This window comes from Triturus cristatus, chromosome 4_1, assembly GCF_964204655.1.
Source record: "Triturus cristatus chromosome 4_1, aTriCri1.1, whole genome shotgun sequence".
In the NCBI taxonomy this organism is placed as follows: domain Eukaryota; kingdom Metazoa; phylum Chordata; class Amphibia; order Caudata; family Salamandridae; genus Triturus; species Triturus cristatus.
Genome location: NC_140585.1, coordinates 1,343,225,698 through 1,343,243,343, shown reverse-complemented (window position 1 = coordinate 1,343,243,343; position 17,646 = coordinate 1,343,225,698). Strand labels below are relative to the sequence as shown.

At 43.1% G+C, this 17,646-nt stretch overlaps 1 protein-coding gene and 1 long non-coding RNA gene across 2 annotated transcripts in view; one reads left to right on the top strand and one right to left on the bottom strand.

Moving 5' to 3' along the window:
* Positions 1-17,646, bottom strand: part of KIFAP3 (kinesin associated protein 3) — a 1,322,278-nt gene that overhangs the window by 775,568 nt on the left and 529,064 nt on the right. The gene's annotated exons all lie outside the window — the stretch shown is intronic.
* Positions 14,392-15,677, top strand: LOC146856650 (uncharacterized). Its single transcript, XR_014980974.1, has 3 exons — positions 14,392-14,522; positions 15,343-15,461; positions 15,601-15,677. It is a non-coding gene; the product is annotated as an uncharacterized LOC146856650 (long non-coding RNA).

Sequence of the window (17,646 nt, the reverse complement as noted above, 5' to 3'; positions counted from 1 at the left end):
CTATGCTAATGTAGTGGTCAATGTTTTTTTTCTTGAAAGTTTGCAACAGCAAATTATGGAGAATCGGGAAAAAGATTTTGTTCCTTGTTGCATTCAGTTTATGAAAAATTGAGAACTGATAAAACTAAAATGCAAAGCGTTTCTGATACTCATAATCTTTTGGATATATGTTCTGATTCTACACAATTTACGCAGAATATCCAACAAGATGCTCAGGAATTTCTAATGTATATGCTTACCGTATTGGAAAATGAAGGCATAGAAATTGAAAATCTTTTTGGTCTTCGTTATAAATGGGAACATCAATGTGAAAATTGTATGTTTACATGTACCACTGACAGACACTGAAAGATTTACATATTTGACATTACCAGACTGTAAATCAGTGTCTTTCAACAAACTAGCTAAAGCAGCAAATCAAAACATGGAGTGTAGCCAATGCAAATCAGAAATGTTATCAACATTATTAATACATTACTTATACAAAGATATGGACAATATATAATTGTAATGATGCAACGTACAGCTGATGGAAGAAAATTGGAAACTTTAATAAAACATTTTGTAGCAAGTCAACTATCAATATCAGGAAGAACTTTTGTAGCAGTAGCAATAATTTTCCATGATGGTCCTTCTACAACATCTGGACATTACACTGCCTATTTAAAATGTGATAAAGGATAGACATTGAAATGGTTGGTTTTTAAACAACGTTCTAGCGAATTACGAAATACCTACCTAATATTTTTAAAGCCAAAGTTTTAGGAACATAATTCAGCCTATTAGGAATATGTTAAAATTGTCTTAATATGATTACTATTGGACAATTTCAGTTTAAAGGATTTCAGCAATACCATTTGGCCCAGAGGAAAGGTATAAATTTGAATTATGGACTTTTTGTTGCACATTCTCACAGCATATATTTTTAATGAACCTCATTTACAGTGTACAGAAATTATAAAAAGAATTATTTATTGAATGATTATTTGAGTACTTTCATATTCAAGTAAGAGAATTCGCTTAGAAGGAACCATTTTATATATGTGTGATTTGTATTATATGGTTTGTTATTGACGATGTAGTTTTAATGGAATGTTCAGAAATAGTTGACTAATATTTTAGACGCAGTTTTTTTTTTTAAACAATCTTATTGAATGATTTCTTTTTTTTGCCCCCTGTTATGTGATGAGTAACATTGAAATCACTGTTTGTAGTGAAATTCAATATATTCTGAGAACAGCAAAAAAGGCAAAGAAAATAATTTATATAATGTTGAAATTATGTTATGTTGTAAAAAAATATAACATTATATATTATAACTGTATTTTGTCTTCTCTTTCACAGATCCTAATTCTAAAACATCAAATTTTCACAAATTAAAATTATAAAAAACAACTGTAAAAAATGTTTAGCGTTTTTTTATACCTATTACTGTGAAGGTAAGATTAACTAAGTATTAATATGCACAATGGGCTGTTTCCACATTGGCGAAGAGAGGGGGGATGGACGGAGTAGATAAGTGTGGAAAGATGCTTTGTAGGCATTTTAAGTTACGGGATAAAGTTGCCTTGAATCCTGAGTGTCCCTGGGGGCCAACTAACCCACCAGATATCTGCAGAAAGTGCCAGGGTTGCATTGCAGAGAGGTGTAAAATGGGACATGGCTTCAGACCACCTCTCTGCAACGCACCTGTATGCTGTTCATTAAAGAGACATGGTGGACTAGTAGGACACAGGAAATTTCATGATTAAAAGAGACTAAATTCCACAACTTAAAACATGTCACAGAGTGTGTTTGCACATGTGACATCAGGCCCCATCCCTTCCCTTCACCACTCTATAAACATGTCCTATCGCTTTGCCAAAATCTAAGTACTTATAAATGAATCTTGTTCACTCTTTGCAGTACTGAAATTACTCTACTTATTAGTCATATAGTTAAGGATTGGCCTAGCCATTAACCCTACTACAAGACAATTTCTTTATATACTATGCATGCACATCTGCAAGAAGCTACAAAGAATTAATACAATCTTCAAAATACCCAGTTTATACCTATTTAGTTTTGGAATGTCTCTGTCATAGGATACCATGTGACCTGAAAAAAAATGATTTGATTAGTACATAACATTTCGTATTTATTATACCTATTGAAGGACTGCAATCATTTCAATCATTCTTCTTTGAGCATCTTTGGAGATATAACTCTGTGTTTACCTCCTGTCACTCTCATGCAATTTTTCAATCAATTAACTAGCAATATGTTCCTATTGTAACAGTCTGCCAATACCTAAGCACTTATGGGGCAAATTTAGAAGCATTCAGTTCCAACAATATGTCACTTTTTGTAACAGTCATGGCAGAAGACACTCGTTCATACATATTTACAAGGAGAGGAAAAGGCACTCTGTGTATCTTTTATTTTCCATGTAAATACGACCTTATCATACACACCACTTTCCGTTGAAGGGGCATTCTATAGGTGTTGCTGTGCGTGTTTGCACAGAACACTCATAGAACAAAACACATCTCCAGATTTATCAGAAGTCATAAATCTGGACATGTGTGTGAATGCTGCACCATTCTCCAGTTGGTGTAGCAAGGCTCAACAAGGAGAATTGTTTTCATTTCTCCTCATTTTTTCCTCTTTCAATATATGCTGCATTGCACATCATACATTGAAGGAGAAAAATGCCTTCACTGATTGATTGTGTGCAGGACGGTGTATCTTCCTGCACAAAAACAAACTCCACACGACACAGATATTCTTGCACCATGGTGCAAGGGTGCCTGTGTCACCGCATGGCTGCAGTTTAAGCAGCAGTGCAGAGGGAAGCATAGACTTGCAAGATATTTATGGACATATGTTGCATCCCTGTGCTTCGGAAGTACCACAGCACACTGCAGCTAAAGAGGTTACTGCGTCATGCTGCAGCACTTCCTTATAGTTCTGCACTTATACATTCACCATACACTACTAATGCATTCTTTCAGTCAATTATGCAGTACGCATACATTCACCCAAACTTTCACACACTATCATACAAATATAGCTCTTTTTTTAACCAGAGAAGTTAGTTCTGAAAATAACTTTCTTTTTAAAATATTTTTTTTGTGCTTTTTGGAACGATTTTGTAATTTTTTTGTATTTTTTTTAAAAAGAAAAAAGGGAACAGGATGAACAAAACAATGAACTTCAGGTAAAAAAAATGAAAATAAAATTTAACAGCGGTGGTTTTTCTGCGCTGTGCTGATAAGGTCAATGGACTGCTCTCCATAGCAGAGCAGTTTGTTGCATTTAATGCAACTAATTTTAAGTTGTCCAAATTCTGGACGTATGTCCGGGTGACCAAGAGGAGATGATGCCGCAGATGTGCTTGCCACTGCTGGCGGAGGGTTGTAACAGAGTCTTCTGCACTCCTCCTTCGCCAGGTTGACGGGCTGCTGAGTCTTGAGGTGCTTCATCATGCTTGCGGTCCCGCAAGAGTACTTTTTTGCTGGATCACCTCTCGACAAGACCCTTTAGCAGATTTTGCATGTGACTTTTGTTGTGTTTACTTTCTCTCCTTCAGTAAAGGAATTTTTTTTCCAAACCACTGAGGTGTACCTTTCAGGGCATCGAGGTTCAGGAACAAATCTATCATCACAAGAATGTTCTGAATCTGATGGGGGCTGCTGTCCAGAAGCCATTGTCTTCAGATTGAAATGAATAGCAGCTGTGGAAATCAGCAAAACAAAGTTCTTCTGAGGTGTGAGATGTTCATCCAAAGAAGCTCAAAGAAGAATGATGGAAATGGGTGGGGTCCCTCAATAGTTACAATGGGAAATGTTATGAACCAATCAAATCTTTTTTTTTCAGGTCACATGCACGCACCCAACGCGACTTCGCGAAATTGCATTTAAAAGTAATATAAGTTTATTAAAAGTAAAAGTATATTATTTTTATGATTAGCTTAGATAATGTCTTGCCCTAATATGTATATTAAATACATATATATATATATCATTTTAAACATTAAAAAATTTCACGGAAGTCACGCACCCAATGCGTCGAACACGTATATGACATCACGCGCAAGCGCACGAGCATCGGGTAAAGCAATACGTATGTGTCACGTATGCGCCTGGAGTCGCGTACCAGTCGCATAGCAATCGCGCATGAAAACACGCACCCATCGCACATCCTACGCGGATCCTACACAACAATCCTAAAATGGCGGCAACGTTCCGCACAGTGATCCAGAAAGGTACGTTTTGGGTGCGCGACTCCCTGTCAATATTTTTTTGAAACTTTTTTTTCCATTTATATAAAAAATATAGAATGTAATTTAAAAATTAAAATAAGTAAAAATAATTAGTTAAAAAAATTTAGAAAATCAGTTTCAAAAAAATAATTATAACTATTATTACATTTAAAAATTGACATTTAAGAAATCTTTGAAATTCACTGAAAAAAACATAGGTTTCAGACATGTTATAGTTAGGAATTAGCATTAAAAAACCACCCCTCTTTCCAAGCCCACCCATAGGTGGGGCCTAAGAGTTAGTCCATCCCCTAAACTTGGTATAAGTATAGGAACCCAGTCCCTATGAGTTTGGATTACCCTGGATGAACCTTTGAAACATATATCCTGGACCTTCGACTTTCTATCTCGACTAGAAGAAGGAAGAAATCTCCCTTGGGGTCAAGGAGTGACTCCCCTGCTTGGCAGGCACCAAAGAAGCAACTGACCGGTCTGCATTACTGAAGCTACCGCCGGACGCCGAAGTCTCTGCATCCCCAGTGGTGGATTTCCAGACTTCCCCGAGGCTAACCTGAGTCCACAGCCAAGCTGAGGCCCGTGGCTATCGTGGGTAACATGGAACCGTGACCCCTGCACACCGTGAACTTTTACAGCAACAACAACTTCCTGGTCATCCTCGAAGTTGTGCTTTGGGCTTCGAGTAGCCCCAGCCTTGAGCACCTCCTGCACCGAAAATTGTTGACCTCCACTCCACGAGTGAACCGTGGGCCAGCTCCAAGTGCGACCGTTCGAGGCTCCTTCGCGATCACTAGCCCGTTAGCTAGCAGGTCCCCACGAAGGCAACTCCACTTCTGCTTGGGCTTTTCTGGTTGCTCCAGACTTGCTCCTACTTACCCTCGCTGGGTAAGTCCATCAGACCTTGCTGGTCTGCATCGCAGTCTTTTCTCGGATTTCCTGAGACCTGCCATTGCCAAGGCTTGTTGGGTCCTTTCTGGTCGCAGACACCGCAGCACTCAACAGATTTCGTGGGACAGCTCGAATCCGGCTCGTGGACTTCGTCGACGCCTCCTGGACCTCGTGACTGAAGTCTCAAGACACCCATCAACTCACCTGAAGCACCCGACATCTGTGGGTATTGGTCAATCCTGACCTAGGTCACTGGCAAGTGACCCAGACTCTGTCCCCTCTGCTTTCAGGTTCCTCACATCCTAGATCTAGGCTTGGATCTCTCCGGACACTTCTCCTCTTCACGGCAGCAGCAGTTCTTTGCAGGCTTCCACTGGAATAGACTACGCGACCCGACACCAAAAGACACCTATGCACCCGGCTTCCCTGGGTGAGGTAACTAGAGTACTCCGGTGCTCTCAAGGGTGCTAGCCCTAGAACTGCCTAAGTCCAAAAGGGTTTGGTCCTAGTTCGATTTGAAGTGTCCCTAATCTTTAAAATTCCAACCGCGACATTCCCCATAGAAAGTAATCGGAACCCGCGGTTGTGTTTCCACACTGCATACGGCTCCCGTGGGTCCCCTGTGTCACTACCTTGGGTGGTTTCTTGGGGTCCCGGCGATTCTAGAGGCAATAGGCATACTTCCTATTTCAGTCGTGGTTCTTATACCACTTTTTTAGTATATGGTTTGGTACACCCCCTAGGGCCCAAACTTGTATTTGTGCTTTTACTGATGCTTAAACACTTGTAACTAAAGTACTTCGAACTCCAGCCTCATAAAGAGACTAGAGGGGTGTGTATTATCTTAAATACATATATTTTAAATATATACCTGGTGTGGTTGTCTTTTCATTTGATCATTCAAGAGATTATAGACTGGTAAAACAAGCTGCTTTACGTTCCTTCAATACTTAGCCTGAAAGCTGCTCTCCATAGCTACCACTAGGATAGCTTTCATATAAGGTTGTCTTTAACCTATCACCATAAGGGGTTGTTTGGACTGATACAAGGTGCCCACTATAATTAGTGGACAGCATATATCAGGCCACCTTCTCACACCCGGTCGCGCCTGATCTTCAGCACTCTGGGCAGAAGTGGTATAGGCGGAAAGGCGTACAACAGACCTCAACTCCACTCGCAACGAAAAGCGTAGCTGAGCGAGTGCCACCTTGGAAATTCCAATGCACAGAATTGCTGACATTGTGCGTTCTCTTTGTTGGCGAATAGATCTAACCAAGGCTCTCCCCACTGTTGAAAGAGACCTTGCACCACCTCCGAGTAAAGACGCCATTTGTGATCCATCATGCACCTGCAGCTGAGTTTGTCCGCCCTGGCATTCAGAGAACCTGCCAGGTGTTGAACCAACAAGGAAATGCCTTGATGTTCCAGGCATGTCCAGAGGCGAAAGGGCTCCTGACATAGGGTCCATGACCCCACCCTGCCCTGTTTGTTGCAATACCACATGGCGGTGGTGTTGTCCGTGAACAACTGCACTACTCTTCCCCGGAGAGAGGGAAGGAATGCCTTCAGTGCAAGACGGATCGCCCGGAGCTCCAGAAGGTTGATGTGAAGCTCGGACTCCACCAGAGACTAGAGGCTTCTGATCTCCGCCTCTCCCATGTGGCCGCCCCACCCCAGAAGGGAGGCATCCGTCACCACAGTGTGGTCAGGTTGGGGAAGGGTGAGGATCTGCCACTGACCCAATCCTGGTTCGTGAGCCACCACTGCAGTTGTTGAGCAGTGTCCTCTGAGATCTGAACGTAGTCGGACAGATTCCCCCCATGCTGCGCCCACTGGAACTTCAGGTCCCGCTGTAGAGCCCGCATATGACACCTGGCATGATTGGTCAGCAGCATGCAGGAGGCCATGAGGCCCAGAAGCCTCAGGGTCATTCTGACCTAAACCCGTGATAAGGGCTGAAAGATCGGAATCATAGCCCGAATGTCCCGGACTCGCTGTTCGGGAGGATAGACCCAAAACTGTGCTGTGTTCAGAACCGCACCGATGAAGAGGAGCTTCGGCACACTGATGGAGACCGCCAGCAGATCCAGGAGGTCGTCCGTAGTCTGGAGGTGGGAGACGACTGCCTGGGGCGAGCCCGCCTTCAACAGCCAGTCGTCGAGAAAGGAGAAGACTGACTCCCCCGATGTGCGCAGATGAGCTGCGACCACCGCCATCACTTTTGTGAACACCCGAGGGGCGCTGGTAAGGCCAAAGGGGAGCATGGTAAACTGAAAATGCTCGTGGCCTACCGTGAACCGCAGGTAACGCCAGTGGGCCAGCAGGACGAGGATATGAAAATAAGCGTCCTGCAAGTCCAACGCTACCATCCAGTCCTGCGGGTCGAGGGCAGACAAGACCTGAGCAAGCGTCAACATTTTGAACTTCTCCTTCCGGAGGAAACGATTGCGGTCCCAGAGATCCAAGATAGGACGCAGGCACTTGTCCTTCTTGGGAACCAGAAAGTAGCGGGAGTAGCAACCACGACCTACTTTTGGGACAGGAACGCGCTCGATGGCTCCCTTGGCCAAGAGAGCCGTAACTTCCTGCTGGAGAAGTGCCAGAAGATCCTCCGACATGCGGTGGTAACGAGGTGACATGGCTGGAGGGGTAGTCTCGAAGGGGAGGAAGTAGCCCCTTCGGACTATCTGCAAAACCCACCTGTTCGAAGTGATGGTGCACCAGTGGGGGAGGTGATGGCAAATCCTGCCGCCCACTGGCGTTTGATGGGCCTGAAAGGTCGGACTAGGAAGGCTTGGAGGATGCTGCAGAGGGACTGGCCCACCCGCTGACCCCCTGAACCACGACGCTGGTTCCCACGTCCCTGGTCGCGTGAAGACTGGGTAACTTGTTGCGGCCTGTGGCCCTAGGGGGGACGTAGTGGGGTATTCCTTCCATAGTCACGAAAGTGGTGAAAAGCAGACTATGCCGGACGGGAGGAGAGGCCCAAGGACTTGGCCGTAGCCCGTGAGTCCTTGAACCGCTCTAGGGCGTTGTCTGCTTTGTTGCCAAAGAGCCAAAGGGCATGTCCATCAAGGTGTTCTGAACATCCCCCAAAAAGCCGGTGGACCTCATCCAGGCGTAGCAACGAAGCGCCACCGACGTTGAAATAGTCCTGTAAGGAGAGTTGGCGGTGTCCAGCCCACAACGAATCGTAAACTATGCTGCATCTCTCCCGGCGGCGACTGCATGGGAGAGCACTGTCCGGGCCTCCTCCGGACACTGAGGCAGCACTTGCGCCACCGTATCCCAGACTGAGTGCGAATAACAGCCCAAGAGGCATGCGGTGTTTACGGACCACAGCCCTAAGCTGGCAGAAGAGAATAATTTCTTCCGAAGATGGCCCAGCTTCTTGGATTCCCTTTCCGGTGGAGAGGTAGGGAAGGTGCTCTTGGAGGTGGAGGCTTGGACCACCAAGCTCTCCGGGGTGGGGTGCTGGGAGAGGAAAGTAGGGTCGCCCGGAGCCGGGCGGTGGCGTCAGGCGATCATCCTGTCCACGGGAGCCCCCGTGTTGGGCCTGGACCAGGTGCCAAAAAGGATGTCAGTGAGGGCCTCATTAAACGGAAGCAGGGGCTCCGAAGAGCTCGCCGCCAGTTGAAGCACCTCAGTCAGGAGGTTAGTCCTGACCGCCACCGTAGGAAGCTCGAGGTTGAGAGCCTCGGCCGCCCTACGCAGCACCACAGCATAGGACGCTCCCTCCTCCGTAGCCACGGTAGGGTGAAGTGTCAAGACCACTGGCATCCCCAGGTCCTCTCTCCAGTCCTGTTCAGAACCAAGCTGGTCAGTCACCTGACACCTCCCAGTCCTCCTCATCTTCCTCTGGTTGCCACTGTGGTTGGAAAGGGCCCCCAGAAGTGAACAGGGGCACGAAAACCCCTCCCAGCACCGGATCCGGCGCCAATCAACGCTGTGTCCACGTCAGGAAGGAGGCTGGGGTCGACGACGGCTGGGGGGCAGACTGGAGTCGGGCACGGTAGAGGTGCAGTCGGAGGCGGCACCGGTGGAGGCGTAATAAGGTCAATCGGCGCCGATCCGGATCCAGGCCTTGATACAAGGGGGGCCTCCGGCGCCAGGGCCGGAGCCGCCGGCAGCGAAGACCTAGGCCCCCCAACAGAGTCCGCGGGGCCCGAAGGCGCGCCAGCGGGGTCGGTCCACCCAAAGGTGGCATGCATCACCTTGTAGAACGTACGAAGCTGGGCAGGTGTCGCTTCGGGTCCCAGAAAGGGTGGGAAGCTCAGAGTCGACCCTTATGGCTTTGGTAATAATTTTCCCTTCTTTTTCTTCCTTCTTGATTTCTCAACACATTCAGTTTTTGCCTTAAAATTGACATGCACTATATCATTATATAGGTGTTGCATCCTTGCTTTTCCTATTAAACTCACCTCTTAATAGGTCTGACATACCGCCTTTTAGATATTTTGAAATGTCTTGCCATTACAGCATGGGTTAATTGAAAAGCATAATACATAAATTGTTTTATTGTTACCTTTTTAGGTATTCCTACTCTGTATTAAGTTGATGACACTGTATCCTTATTGGGCGAGGTCCTGATGAAGGTGGTCCTTGTTTGTCCAAATCCACCAAAATGCGCGTAGACCACGTGCGCCCGGATCTGTTTAGATTGTTACCATCTATAAACCAAATTTTGGAGATGTTGCCACATTTCGATGCTCCCTGTACCCTTTAAGTACATGTGTTATGTATGAGTGTGTATAAGTAAGAGTGGTTAGTATGTCTGAGAATCAATTGTGTCATGCCGAGTAGGTTGTAACTGTTCTGTCCTTTATATATAAATTGTCTTAAAAAAATACAAACTTCCAAAAAAAAATATATCTTTGTTAAAGTGAAATGATTTGTACTGGCTTTGAGGAAAATTATGAAGATTAATGCTCAATGATCATGTTAAAAGTATAATTTATGATCAATTCACAAAATAAAAGGAAGATTTTTTTATCAAAGTAAAGACTATGCATTTATGTATTCAACTATATACATGAACCTATAGATGCGATCAACCCATGCCTAGATTAACTTTTGGAAAAAAGAAATAAAGGTCCACGAGGAGTTTTTGTTCTAATTAGTTTTGTGTTTTTTCCCCTCTGACTCCTGGACCTCATATGCCCATAGAGGGGGTCCCTTCATTTATAAATATATTCACAGTTATTTAACTGTGGGATTGTGAACTTTTCACATTTGTTGTTGTGTGCGGTGATATCAGACTCATACCTTTCTGTTTGGGCCTAATTTTCTTTTGGTATCATTGGTTTTCTATTCATCTTGTTTTCACCCTATTGTTCTTTGTTGCATTCACTGACAATTCATCTGACCTTCCCATGCTAAGTTGGAGGTAGGTATGGAAGGACTTAAAACCTTTGGGTTCTCGGATGAGGACTTCTCCACCCTTATAGGACAGGCCATGTCCACAGGAGATCCATCTTCATTGCACATTGGCGATAACTCTGAATGGAACAATCTGTTGTATTTGAGAAAGAAAATGAAAAGAATGGAGTCTCATGCCCACTTTATGCTGGAATATTTGCGAGCAGGTGTTATCCCCTCAGGATTGAGGGTCCGTAATGCCCCGGCCCTCTTTGTTGAAATCCGCTAGTTCCTGTAGCGGTGGTCTCTCATTGCGAACCGCTGCTCCAGGGACAGGATGATTTTAATAATTGAAACCGCGAGACAAGTTATGTCTGCATTAAACCAAGAAATTAAAGAACTAGAAGATAAATTAAAAACAGCCACAGCTTTAGAAGAAGCTAAAGCTAGAATAGAAAAAATGAACACGGACATGAAAGACTTTGAAGAATATCTTATCAATAGGAAATCTGAGAAATTGAAGAAAGATGTGAGATGGTACACCCAGGAGAAGGCTTACCCGTATCTAGACAAATCCTACTATCAGGATTGGAACCAGGGTGCAACATACCAAAATCATGGCAGAAACAATAGAAGAACTGTCATTAATTTCTCAGATACCTATTCGTCCGACTCAGACAATGATAACTTCCAAGGCTCTGAAGAGCCCCAATATAACTCTAGATCATACAGAGGAAGACAGACAAATCAACAATCTTATAGAGGTCGGTCTCCTTTTTTTATATCGAGGCCAATATCAAGGGAGAACAGGACGCTGGAACCAGAACAGGGGGAACCAACAACCACCAATGCCCCCTCAACATCCTCAACATCCCCAGCCATACCTCAAAACTCGCAACCAGCAATATTGGAGGACATAGCCAGGTCAGCCTTACATCATGAGACCAGGGACGACACATTACCCATTTTCAACCTCTCATCAGAACATCTCACGCAAGATGAGACAAACCTATTAGGGAAAGGTCTCTCTTTTGTACCTAGTACTGGCCCAAATTCCTTCAAACTACATGAAGATATCTTTTCCTTTTTTAGAAAGATTAGACTTCGAAAGTTTTTCATAAACAGGCCATTGGAAGATGGCGAGGAAAATCTCTCCTCATGTAAACCACCATCTAGATTTACACCTACCCTTGACATGGTAGGACCTGAAGTAGAAATCTTTGAAAAAAACCATACTAAAGGAGATATCACGAGTAACAAAAGTCCCCCCATATAAACAACATAACCTAACATCCTTAGACCACGAGGCTTTGAAAAAAATCAAAGACAACAGGAACATTGTTATCAAACACTGCGATAAGGGTGGCGGGATTGTAGTTATGGACCAGACCAAATACAATGAGAAAATTCTTGCCATGCTAGCTATCACAGAGCACTATAAGAAGTCTCACCCTCGGGAGTTAGAAAAATTAAAAGACACCATCTTAAATATCACTACTAGAGCGTTGGAACAAGGATCAATTTGTCAGCAGGAATATCAGTATCTGAACAAACCCTGTCCTATTACCCCAGCACTATATGGGGTTCCTAAAACTCACAAAAATACAATAGACCCGCCCCTACGACCTATCATCTCTACGATTGGATCAAGTACAGAACCTCTTTCAAAATATGTCGATACTTTTCTATGTCCTCTCACCAGAAACTATGATTCCTATATCCGTGACACGGGGGACATCATAGAGAAAATTGAAGGTATGCAATTCGACTCGAATGTGGACATCTTAGTGACGCTTGACGTGGAGGCATTGTATACAAATATCCCCCAACGTCAAGCGTTAAAAGCAGTCGAATCGCTCCTCAATAGAACCCCAGGCATAAGACCTGATGCTTTCATACTGCAGTGCCTAGAAATAGTTCTCTTTAACAACTTCTTTGAATTTAATAATCTCACATACCAACAAGTGAAAGGCACCAATATGGGAGCATCATGTGCTCCTAGTATCGCGAATATCTACATGGGTGAATGGGAGCGCACCCACATCTTCAATGAGGTTGCCCCCTTCTTTGAAAATGTAAGTGTCTGGAAACGCTTCATAGACGACATTTTCTTTGTGTGGAAGGGCGACAGCAACACACTTGAAGAGTTCATTGAATGGCTAAACAAAAGTGACAGCAATCTCAAGTTCACTTCTCATTCCAGTCAAACAGAGGTAGAGTTTCTTGATATAGTGATTCGAGGCAAAGAAGAAAGTATATCAGTTAGTTTTTTCCGAAAGCCCACAGCAAAAAACACTATTTTACAACATCAGAGCTTTCACCCTACATGTCAAAAAGACTCCATACCCTTTGGAGAATTCCTTAGGATCAGACGTAATTGCACTTCGATACAGGACTTCCATCTCCATGGAGACGCCTTAAAAACTCGTCTGCTAGCCAGAGGTTATCCCCACCGATTAGTAAGGACAGCTTTTAAAAGAGCCAAATACTACAATCGAGAGGCTCTTCTAAATGGTCAGACACGTACACCCAAAGAAAAGATAGTATGCGTCATTAATCATTCTCAATTGAACTACAAAATCAAAAATATTATCAACAAGAATTGGAAAATTCCTAATGTACATGAGGGAGAAGTTATCCCTGCACCCATCATAGCATACAGAAGGAATAAAAACCTAAGCAATATGCTAGTACACACGAGGCAAAACCTTTGCGTGAGAGGCCAACAGACCACTCTCACAGGATTACCCCCAGTGCTGGGGAATCACAAGTGTGGATCCTGTCATGCCTGTGACACGGCGCTAGTTACTGATACCATCACATACCAAGGAAAAGCCTACAAATTGAAAGACCTGAGCAATTGCAGAAGCAAAAATATCATTTACATCATTTTTTGCCCATGCGAACTGGCATATATAGGGGAAACCGGTAGAGAATTTCGAACCAGATACAGTGAACACAAGTCAGCTATAAAAACTAAGAAAATATCGGCCCCCATGGTCACCCATTGTTTGGATAAACACCACGATGAACATGATCTCCGGTGGTGTATCTTGGAAAAGATCCACACCAAACCTGGTCAGTCAAATGAAATTCTCCGTAAACGTAGAGAAACCTTTTGGATTTTTACACTTGACAGCGTGAAGACAGGTTTGAATGAAGAAATTATTTGGAACATCACGAATCAGTAGTCTTAGCACCATATGTATGTGAATACACCGTATTTCTCGTAATTATTCTCTTGCCCTGTGAAATTTGGTTTTGACTTGTGGATATGACTATCTTACACGGTTACCTTGTATGGTACCTATAGCAAACCCATAATTCCATTTATGTTAGCACACTACTTACCAATTGGGACACATTGTAGGGCACATTCCCCCCTTACTAGTTGTCCCGAGATTCATCAACAACATCCTAGACCTAATAATTTCTAGGGCGGTCGGCAATATCTTAACATATTAGCCCATCTCTCCTTTTTGGCATCACATATTAGCCATAGGTGGGCTATTATCAATATTCTGACCAATGATACAAAATAAAAAATCTGCTCGCAGGTGATCAGTATGATCTGCAAATTTATACATATTTAACATGGGCCCCTTATGGGCGCATATTTCTATAGTTATTCTGACACACTGCTACTATATTTTTCTCGCAGTGTGCATATGATATTGCACAAATATATGTGTGTCTGTTACGTTTTTTTTTCGAAAGCTCAGCGATCATAACAAGCTCAATGTGCAAAGATTCATTGTTGAATTGTTGTTCCGCTTGCGTAATCTTACTTTCAAAGTCGTTATGTGTTTCCCTCGTTAACACCGCCATGACAGGCCTGTATTTTCAAAGTCCTCTTTCTTTGTCCATAATCACGCCTGGGTTACGTACAATCTCCACGCATGCGCGCCTCTTTAAAACGAGACAGACTTGAGCATTTGAAACTATGCACGCCCTGAGAAGTTGCTGCACACGCTGTTGGATACGCTGAAGAAAAATAGACTGTCCTAACAAAGAGGTGAGTCTGAGGGCAACTTCCAGTATTAGTAGCGCCATCTTTGTAAAACGCATGGAATAATCTGTGAATTCCGTCGGTCCCTACTTAGTATATCTTACCGCGACAACATTGCTTTGTATAGCTTCGTTCTTACATATTTTGGCAGGTGCATTTCCGTCAGTTACTGGCCACTAGTGGTAGTTCAAATAAGACCTATTTAGACATGACAATTTTCTTACTTTAAAGTCGATTAGTTTCTAACTTCGGCGATCATATCATCGGTTTTTTGGCCTCCCTTAAAAAGGAACACTATGCGAACAAAATAGCACTTTCCCTTTCTAAAACACTTAGTACCTTTACCACCGCAATAATATATCTCTGCGCAACGCTCCGTCTTGATACACTTCGGTGTTTGTACCCCTACCACTGTCTAGTTCTTCGTACAACAAAGAGTCACCTGTAGTAAGGATTTCTCTGTAGTGCAGTGCAGCATTTATGGGCTCATCAAATGTTGCTTTAACTATCAGTACAAGCAGTAGAAGCGAGATAAGCCTTTTAGACTATAAATTGTTTAGCTTACAACCACGGGAATTTCATTTCCGTGTTTGGTCTCTCTTACAATGAGCATAAACACAGTAAGGTAATACCTTCTTAAGATCAGGTAGTTGTACAAAATTTTTATTTTATTTAAAAAAAAATATAAAAATATGAGAATTACGCCAAGGAAAACTAAAGGTTATAAATACAATTAAAAAGCAGATGTTTTCGAACTGGTAGTAAACCCAGCACCATAAACTTATATGATGTTTAATCACGTTTTCATAACATGCTTCATCCTTAGGAAAACACGCACCTTTGAACAACGTCAAGGTTCCAACCCTGCTATTCCTCCTTTCTTATAAATTTCAAATATGGGGATGAAAACCTAACTGCACACCTGAGTATTTATCAGACTTTCAAGTGAGTATTTGACAAAACTGATCCGCTCGTCTAGAATTAACCTCACTGTGCAGTCTAAACATAACAGCGTCATACATCTTATTTTTAGAATACATCTTCTGAAGGCCACTTGTCTGGCTATTGTTCTTTATTCTTTTAGAAAAATAATACGTCGATGTGCAGGAGTCTGCCAACTAGTGCTATATAAATTAAATGGACACCTCTTCTTCATAGTAGGTAAAAACAATCTACAACGTAAACCATCTTTGTAGTCATATCATTGACAAATACCTGCAGTATAGATCATTTAAACAGTTACACTTAACCTTTCATTTTTTTCTGTTTAGAATCTAAACCCACATTTGCGTATCACGTACGATATAAGTAAAGCCTGCTGATTTCTGGGTTTCGAGTGTGAACGTCTCATTGTCAAACAGTAAGAGCATTAGATGTGCAACTATCTGATTATAATTCTTTAATTTTTTTCTCCAATCTCATATGCTCTTCTTCTTTCTTATATCTTCCTCCTTTTGTTACACGTATTGAGTTTCTTGGTAATAATTTTCCCTTCTTTTTCTTCCTTCTTGATTTCTCAACACATTCAGTTTTTGCCTTAAAATTGACATGCACTATATCATTATATAGGTGTGGCATCCTTGCTTTTCCTATTAAACTCACCTCTTAATAGGTCTGACATACCGCCTTTTAGATATTTTGAAATGTCTTGCCGTTACAGCATGGGTTAATTGAAAAGCATAATACATAAATTGTTTTATGGTTATCTTTTTAGGTATTCCTACTCTGTATTAAGTTGATGACACTGTATCCTTATTGGGCGAGGTCCTGATGAAGGTGGTCCTTGTTTGTCCAAATCCACCGAAACGCGCGTAGACTACGTGCGCCCAGATCTGTTTAGATTGTTACCATCTATAAACCAAATTTTGGAGATGTTGCCACATTTCGATGCTCCCTGTACCCTTTAAGTACATGTGTTATGTATGAGTGTGTATAAGTAAGAGTGGTTAGTATGTCTGAGAATCAATTGTGTCATGCCGAGTAGGTTGTAACTGTTTTGTCCTTTATATATAAATTGTCTTAAAAAAATACAACCTTCCAAAAAAATATATATGTTTGTTAAAGTGAAATGATTTGTACTGGCTTTGAGGAAAATTATGAAGATTAATGCTCAATGATCATGTTAAAAGTATAATTTATGATCAATTCACAAAATAAAAGGAAGATTTGTTTATCAAAGTAAAGACTATGCATTTATGTATTCAACTATATACATGAACCTATAGATGCGATTAACCCATGCCTAGATTAACTCTTGGAAAAAAGAAATAAAGGTCCATGAGGAGTTTTTGTTCTAATTAGAGCCGCGGGAGTGGCACCACCCGCGCGCCTTGTCGAGTCGGCCGACCGACGAGGAGAATGCGAAGAGCGACAATGCTTCTTCGACTTCTTCTTATGCTTCAACTTACTCGGCGCCGAGTGCGAAGACTTCGATGACTTCGCGCTGGACTGATGGTGGCTCCGTGACCGAACCCTTGTCCTCCCTCTCGACCGGGACCTCGAACGACACGGAGCCGACTGCCGTCATTCAAGCAGCTTTCTGGACCGCTCCCGCAAAGCCTTTGGCGTCAACAACTGACAGTCGGAGCACGACTTGGGGTCATGGTGGCGTCTCCAGGCATAAGAGGCACACGCGGTGCGGATCAATCACCGACATCGATCGGGTACAGGAACCACAGGCCTTAAAACCGGGCATTCCTCGTGCACCTGTCCAGAGTCAGAGACTTGAATCAAGACGTCGACAAAAGTCGAGAAACACGTAGTGAAAAAATGACTGAGGTACCGCTATTCCTGGATCTGCGCTGGCTGGCGCGGAAGAACAAAGAACTGACGTCAGCGTGCAAGGGCGGCGTCTAAGTAGCTGCCGCGACGTCATCCCGGCGACCACGACACCGACGTTGAACACGGAGCCGACCGTCACCACCTTCCGACGCGTAGAGGTACTGCTGACGAAAAAACTTTCCGGATCCAGTCTGACGCCTGGGGGCAATTCTAAGGTAAGGAATCTATAACTAACGTGTGTCTTTCAGATATCACCATTAATATACAATTGCATACCTGGCTCTCTAAGATCATACATTGCTCTGTTACATAGAGTGCACATGCATCAGTGAGTTTCTAAAACTAAAAA